Source organism: Notamacropus eugenii, chromosome 4, assembly GCF_028372415.1.
Source record: "Notamacropus eugenii isolate mMacEug1 chromosome 4, mMacEug1.pri_v2, whole genome shotgun sequence".
Classification (NCBI taxonomy): Eukaryota; Metazoa; Chordata; class Mammalia; order Diprotodontia; family Macropodidae; genus Notamacropus; species Notamacropus eugenii.
Window position 1 is genome coordinate 221,111,912 of NC_092875.1, and position 8,741 is coordinate 221,120,652.

An 8,741-nucleotide genomic window follows, 5' to 3' on the forward strand; every position below is an offset into this window, starting at 1 on the left:
AGCTATCATTGAATTCCCTAGGGAAAAAATATCCAAGGCCAGATGGATTTATAAGCAAATTCTATCAAATTTTTCAAGATGGTTAATTCCAAAACTATATAGACTATATGGGAAAATTGGCAAAGAAAGACTCCAACAAAATTATTTTTATGATACAAATATGGTGGCAATACCAAAACTGGGAAGAGTCAAAACAGAAAGAAGACAATTGTAGACCAATTGCCCCAATGAATACAGAAACAAAAATTTTAAATATAATATTAGCAAAAAGGTCATAGCAAATTATCATGAGAATAATACAGTTCAATCAGCTAGGATTTATACAAAAATGCAGGGCTGGTCCAATATTAGGAACACTATGAGGATTATTTATCATATCAAAAATCAAATTAACATAGAACATATGATTATCTCAATAGGTGCAGAAAAGGCTTTTTTTTTTTACAAAATACAACACACCTTCCTATTGAAAACAATGAAGAGTATATGAATCAATGAAGCCTTCTTAGAATAAAAAGTAATATCTACCTAAAATCATCAGCAATATTTTATGCAATGCGGATAAGCTTGATGTAGTTCCAATAAGACTAGGGGTGAAACAAGGAAGTCCATTATTCCCACTGTTATTCAATATGGTACTAGAAATGTTAGCTGTAGCAATGAGAAGAGAAATAGGAGGAACTATAAAAGGTTAAGAAGAAACTAAGTTATCACTCTTTGCAGACAACATGATGATATACTTAGAGAATCCAAAAGAATCAAGTAAAACATCTACTTGAAGTAATAAGCAACTTTGACAAAGTTGCAAGATACAAAATAAAACCACATAAATCTTCTTAATTTCTGTGTATCACTAACAAAGTCCAACAGGAAGAAATAAATCTGAATTTCTGTGTATTACTAACAAAGCCCAACAGCAAGAGATAGGAAGAGAAATCCTTTTTTTAAGTTACTGTAGACACAATAAAATATTTGGAAGTCTACTTGTCAAAACAAAAACAGAAGGTATATGAGCACAATGACAAAACATTTTTTGCACAAATTAAATCAGATATAAATAACTGCAAAAAAGTCAATTGCTCATGGGTAGGCTCAGGTAATATAATTAAAATGACAGTTGTACCTAAATTAATTTACTTATTGAGTGTCATACCAATCAAACTGATAAAAATTATTTTATAAAACTAGAAAAAATAACATCAAATTCATCTGGAAAAACCAAAGATTCAGAATATCAAGGGGATTAATGAAAAGAAATGCTAGGGAAAGTGGCCTACACGTACCAGATCTCAAAATGTATTATAAAGTAACAATCATCAAAACCACTTGGTACTGGATTACAACTAAAGGTGTAGACCAGTGGAATAGGTTAGGTATTCATGACATAGTAGTCTATGAATATAGCAATCTATTGTTTGATAAGCGCAAGGACACCCTCTTCTGGGATAAGAACTCACTGTTTGACAAAAACTGCTGGAAACACTGGATAACAGTGTGGCAGAAACTGGACATAGACCAACACCTAACACTGTACACACACATACACACACACACACACACACACACACAATCCAAATAGATACATGATCTAGGTATAAAAGCTGATACTATAAACAAATAAGGGGAGAAAGTAATAGTGTATTTCTCAAATATATGTAGAATGGAGAAATGTATGACCAAACAAGATAGAGAACATTATGAAGTGCAAAATGGATAATTTTGATTACATTAAATTGAAAAGACTTTGTACAAACAAACCCAATGCAACCAAGATTAGGAGGGAAGCAGGAAACTGGGAAAGAAATTTTATGGCTAGTGTCTGTGATAAAGGTCTCATTTCAAAAGTATATAGAGATCTGAGTCAAATGAACAAGAATATAAGTCATTCCCAAATGATAAAAGGTCAAAGGATATGAACAGGCAATGTTCAGAGGAAGAAATTAAAGCTATCTGTAGTCATATGAAAAAAATGTTCTAAATCACTATTTGATGCAAATCAAAACAACTCTGAGATACCACATCACTCTTATCAGATTGACTAACTTGGCAAAACAGGAAGATGATAAATGCTGGAGAAGATGTGAGAGAGTAGGTTCACTAATATACTGTTGGTGGAGCTGTGAGCTAATCCAACCATTCTGGAGAGCAATTTGGAATTATGCCCCAAGGGCTACAAGAATATGCATACCCTTTGACCCATCAATATCACTTCTAGGACGGTATCCCAAAGAAATCATAAAAATGGGAAAGGGTCACATGTGTACAAAAATATTTATAGCAGTTATCTCTGTGGTGACCAAGAACTGGAAATCAAGGAAATTCCCTTGGGGAATTTCAGTTGGGGAATGGGTAAAAAAATTGTGGTATGTGAATGGAATGGAATGCTATTTTGCAATATGGAATGAGGAACAGTTGGATATCAGAAAAACCTGCAAAGACTTTTCTGAATTGGTGCTGAGTGAAGTGTGCAGAACTTGAGATCTTTATACACAGTAAAGCCACAGTGTGACTGGACTTTTTTTTGATAGATTTAGCCCTTCATAGGAAAGCAAGGACCTAAGATATTTCCAAAGTACTCATGATGCAAAATGTCATTCACATTCAGAGAAAGGACTATGGAGTCAAAACACAAAAGTAAAAAGACTGTTTTCTCTTTTTTCTATTTTACTTTGGTTTTTTTTTCATAGTTTCATATGTTTTAATCATCCTATGCAACATGTCTACATGAATAACATCAGAATAACACAGGATCTGACAGCTTCTGCATTAAGTGATTGAGGGCTTGGAATATGATATTCTAGAAGTCAATGGAACTGGGAATCACCTACCCAGCAAAACTGAATATAATACTTCAGGGTAAAAAATGGTCATTTAATGCAATTGAAAACTTTCAAGCATTTTTGAAGAAAAGACCAGAACTGAGTAGAAAATTTGACTTTCAAACACAAGAATCAAGAGAAATATGAAAAGGTAAACAGGAAGGAGAAAACATAAAGTACTTTCTAAAGTTGAACTCTACATTCCTATGTGGAAAGGCAATATTTGTAACTCTTCAGACTTTTCTCAGTATTTGGGTAGTTGGAGAGATTATGCACACACACACACACACACGTAGACAGAGAACACAGAGTGAGTTGAATAAGAAGGGATGATACCTAAAAAAATAAAATTGAGGGGCGAGAGAGGAATATATTGGGAGGAGAAAGGGAGAAATGGAATGGGGCAAATTATCACCCATCAAGGAGGCAAGAAAAAGCTTCTTCAGTGGAGAAGAAAAGGGAGGATTTGAGAGGGAACAAAGGAAGTTTACTCTCTTCACATTTGGCTTGATGGAATGACATGCTCACTCAGTTTGGTATGAAAGTATGTCTTGCACTACAGAAGGATAGGAGAGAAGGGGACAGATGGAGTAAGGGGAATGATAGAAGGGAAGGTAAATAGGAGAAGGGAATAATTAGAAGTAAACACTTTTGGGAAGGGACAAGGTCAAAAGAGAGAATAGAATAAATGGGGTCAGGATAGAATGGAGGGAAATATAGTTAATCTTATGCAACATGACTATTATAGAAGTGTTTTGCAAAACTACACATATACAGCCTATATTGAATTGCCTGGTTTCTCGGTGGGGTTGGGTGGGGAGGGAGGAAGAAAGAGAAGTTGGAATTCAAAATATTAGGAATGAATGCTGAGAATTGCTTTTGCATACAACTGGGAGATAAGAAATACAGATAATGGGGTATAGAAACCTGTCTTGTCCTACAAGAAAAGAGAGAAGGAGATAAGGAAAGGGAGGGGTGTGATAGAAGGGAGGGCTTCCTGAGGGAAGGGGTAATCAGAATGCTAGGTGTTATGGGGTGGAAGGAGGGGAGAGACAGGGAGAAAATTCGGAACTCAAAGTTTTGTGGAAATGAATGTTGAAAAATAAAAATAAATAAACATTAGAAAAGAAAGACAAAAAAAAAACAAAAAAAAATTAAAACTTTACCATAATTTCAGTGTATAAAATAAACTCATAAAGCATCAACATTTCTATATCTTATCCACAAAGTTCAGCAAGAAGAGACAGAAAGAAAAATTTATATTTAAATAATTATAGACTACATAAAATATTTGAGAGTCTACCTGCTAGACAAACCCAAGAATTATATGGAATGTATGAAAACAACTACAAAACACTTTCCACACAAATAAAGTCAGATACAAACAATTATAAAAATTTCATTTGCTCATGGGTAGGCTGAGTTAATATAATAAAATTGACAATTCTACTTAAATTAATTTAAATAAATAAATATTCAGTGTCGTACCAAACAAATCATACCAAAAAAAATTACAGAATTGAAAAAAAAATAATAACAAAATTTATCTGGAAGAACCAATAGTCAAGAATATCAAGACAATTAATGAAAAAATATGCAAAAGAATGTACCTTAGCTTTATCAGATCTAAAACTGTATTATAAAAAATCAGTCATCAAAACAATTTGGCACTGTCTAAGAAATAGTGTGTTGGATCAGCAGAATTGGTTAGGTACGAAAGATGCAATAGTAAGTGACTAAAGTAATCTACTGTTTCCTAAATTCAAAGATTTCAGCTTCTGAGGTAAGAAAACACTACTTCACAACAAGAACAAAAAAAAATCCTACAGTGAAAACTCGAAAATAGTATGACAAAAACTAGTTATAAACCAACATCTCACACTGTGTACCAAGATAAGGTCAAAATGAGTGCATGATTTGCCCATATAAGTAAATTAGGAGAGTAAGACATAGTTCACCTATAAGATCTATGAAAGGAATAACTTATGACCAAACAAGAGATGGAGAACATCATGAAATGCAAAATGGATAATTCTGATAACATTAAATTAAAAAGTTTTGCAGAAAGCCTATGCAACAAAAATTGGAAAGAAATCAGAATGTTGGTAAACAATTTTTTGCAGCCAGAATTTCTGATAAAGGTCTCATTTCCAATGTATATATATATATATATATATATGTGTACACACACACATATATACGTATATATATATACACACACATATGTGTGTGTGTGTATGTGTATAAAACTGCATCAAATTTATAACAATACAAGTCATTCATCAACTGATAAATGGTCAAAGAATATGAACAGGCAGTTTTCAGATGAATTTAAAGCTATCAATATAAAAAATTCTATCTACATGAAAAAAGTTTTACTCAATATTAATTGTAGAAATACATTTTAAAACAATTCTGAAGTTCCACCTCACCTGATCAGATTGACTAATATGGGAGGAAAAGAACACAATAACTTTTGGAGAAGATATTGGTTGGATGAAGAACATTGTTCATTGAGTTGTGAGCTGATCCTACCAAGTCTGGAGAGCATTTTGGATCTGTGCCCAAAAGGCTATAAAATTGTGCATACCCAAGTGAGTGTGTGTGAGTGTGTGTGTATGTGTGTGTGTGTGTGTGTCCGTGGACTGGAGTGCTTGGCCAAGAGTGCCTGAGGACACGGCCATGCAGGAAGGAGCCAGAAGAGCAGTGGATGGGCAGCAGCGAGGTGCTATGGTTCAGGGAGTCGAGGGACACACATGCAGTCCATTATGGAAAATACTCTTTTTGGAATGGGAAATCCTGTTCTTGACATTCCTTCAGTTGTGGACAAAGATTTCCTTGATAAGTATGGTCTGAAATCCAATGACCAAATTTTGGCAGAGGAGAAACACAAAGAACTGTTTGAAGAACTTGTTAAAAAGTTCAAAGTGGATTATCATGTTGGTGGTTCTACACAGAACTCTATTAAAGTGATGCAAGTCCCTTGTTGCCAATCTTGCTGCTGCCAATTGTTATAAAAAGGAAAAGCATCTTGACTTGGAAAAAAAACTGGAAGCTGGTAGAGAAAGTCAAAGTTTATTATATAGCACAATAGCAGGCCTTAAGGACACCAGATTTTGTGGAAGTTCATCATTCCAGGAACACCCTCACTGTCTTCCATTGTGATGCCTGTGTCCACAACTGAGAGTGTGCCATTGCAGATTTGCCGTTACTATGCTTTGTTCTTGGCCTCAGAGACTTAACTGGATCTTACTTGCATGCTGCAACAGGATTTTTTCTTACTGTTTCACCAGAATCTATATTAAAAATAGCCCATCAAGCTTTGGAAAGCAATAGGATCTTCATTTTGAATCTTTCTGCACCATTTATTAGTCAGTTCTTAAAGGAACCAATGACAAAAGTAACACCTTATGTTGACATCCTATCTGGAAGTGAAGCCAAAGCTGTCACTTTTGCTAGAGAGCAAGGGTTGGAGACTGAAGAAATTAAAGAGATAGCATGGAAGGCACAAGCCCTGCTAAACGTGAACTTGAAAAGGCAGCGAGCTGTAATCTTCACCCAAGGGAAAGATGACACGATCATGGCTTCTGCAAATGAAGTCAGTGTTTTCCCTATCCTGGATCAAGACCAGAGTGAAATAGTTGACAGTAATGGAGATGGAGACGCCTTTGTTGGAGGTTTTCTGTCCCAGCTGGTTGCTGACTGGTCCTTGACTGAATGCATCTGCGCATACCACTAAGCAGCCAGTATCATCATTAAATGCTCTGGCTGTACCTTTCCAGAGAAACCAGACTTCCATTGATGACAAAAAGGAAGAGCCCAGGTGGAAGGACAGTGCCCAGCTTGGTTCCTGCTTATCTCCTGCATCATGCCTTCCATACTCCTACTACTAGAGAAGATCCTTTTCCTACTATAATGATATATATTCTTAATATACTGTACTATGCCTAAGTAGAAGCTTTGTTTTCTCATCAACTTGAAAAAGTGGTATTATTTACATAATTTGGTAGTCTCATTCAAATGTCAATTACTTAAACAGTGTTATAGTATTTCATATTATTAATTTTCTGCTACTTTGTAAATTCATATGTGTCTAGGAAACTGGTTAATTTTTTAAATTTCTGCTTTGAATACAAAGACAGTTTCATAATTTCATATATATAAAATATATCAATCCTAACATTAAGCTGTTTATATGCATATATTTAATTTAGGAGCATATATATGTTTATATATGTATACACATACATACATATATGCAAGCACATATGCATTAATTTAAAATTAAGTTACAGAAATATTTATGTTAAGCATCTTACCAAGACATGCCAAACAGCCTCATCAATGCACACTTCAAATATATAATGAACTTTAAGGAATTTAACAATTTACCAATTTTTAGATTATGTTAAAATATTCAAATCATAACCTGACAATTCCTTATGATACTACATAATTTGATACTGATAAAATAAACCTTGTCAAATAAAAACAAAAACAAAAAACTGTGCATACCCTTTGATCTAGCAATACCACTGGTAGATTTGTATACTGAAGTGATCCTAAAAAAGGGTTAAGGGATCCACACGTACAAAAATATAGCAGTGCTTTCTTATTGTGGCAAAGAATTAGAAATTGAGGAGATGCACATCAATTGCACATTTGAACAATGGTGGTATATGATTTTAATGTAAGATCACTCTGCTATGAGAAATGATGAGCAGGCAGACTTCAGAACACCTCAAAAAACTTACATGAACTGATTCTGAATGAAGTGAGTAGAACCAGGAGAATATCATGCACAACAGCAACAATGTGCAATGATCAGCTATGATAGACTTTAACTCTTCTTGGCAATGCAATTATCCAACACAATTCCAAAATATTCATGATGGAAAATGTGGAAAATGCTATCCACTTCCAGAGAAAGAACAATGGAATGTGAATGGAGATTGAAGAATACTATTTTTTCACTTATTTTTTCTTTCTCATGGTCTTTCCCTTTTGGTCTGATTATTTTTTCAGGATATGAATAATATGGAAATATATTTAACTTGATTTTACACATAAATCTGTATCAATTTGCTTTCTGTCTTAGAGATGGGGGTGGGCAGGGAGTTAGTGAGGGAGAAAAATTTGAAACATTATCTTATATAATAAATATTGAAAGCTATTTTACATGCAATTGGAAAAAAAATGTTATTTACTGGAGAAAAAAGAAGAGGCAAAGCACTTATTTCACTAATTTAAACAAAAAATGACCAACATTATAACAAGAATGTTTTCCTTAAAGAATATTTATTTAATGTGGCAGAAACCACAACAATAATAGTAGCTCTTACTTTACGGTAATCAAGTTGCACAAATACCCTCTGAGAGAGGTCAAGTATCATGAGCTTCATTTTATAAAGAAATTTAGTATTAGAGAACTTAAGTGACTAATCCAAGGTCATATGGCTAGTATGTCAGAATTGGATTAAGACCAAATTCTCTTTAACTCCAAGTTGTGTTTCTTCCATGATATTATCCCACCTATCTAAAGTATCTGATTATGCCAATACAGATATTGCAAAAATTGGACAAATTATTTGGTTGTTTAAAATTGATACTGAATATTAAAGTAATTGTTAGGTCACATATTTTGAAGTTTTTTGTTTTAGAATCATTATGATATAAATAGGCTACATGGAATGAAAATTATAAGATCTTTAAGTTGTGCCTTATTCTCCATATTTCTTGGATCCAAATGTGTTAGCTGAATGACAATGTGAACCTGTTTTCATAAATACTCTTTTCATTCCTTTCTTGATTATTTTTCATTATATGTATTGTTCTGTTTCAGGAAGTGCAATTTGTTGTGCAATTACCATCAGAAGCTAATCTTTATCACAAGGTGCAGGAATGCAATGGTTGAGGCAATAT

At 33.8% G+C, this 8,741-nt stretch overlaps 1 pseudogene; it reads left to right on the plus strand.

The window, feature by feature from the left end:
* The first annotated feature begins 5,575 nt into the window (after positions 1–5,575).
* Positions 5,576–6,621, plus strand: LOC140498349 (adenosine kinase-like; annotated as a pseudogene).
* The last annotated feature ends 2,120 nt before the right edge of the window (positions 6,622–8,741 follow it).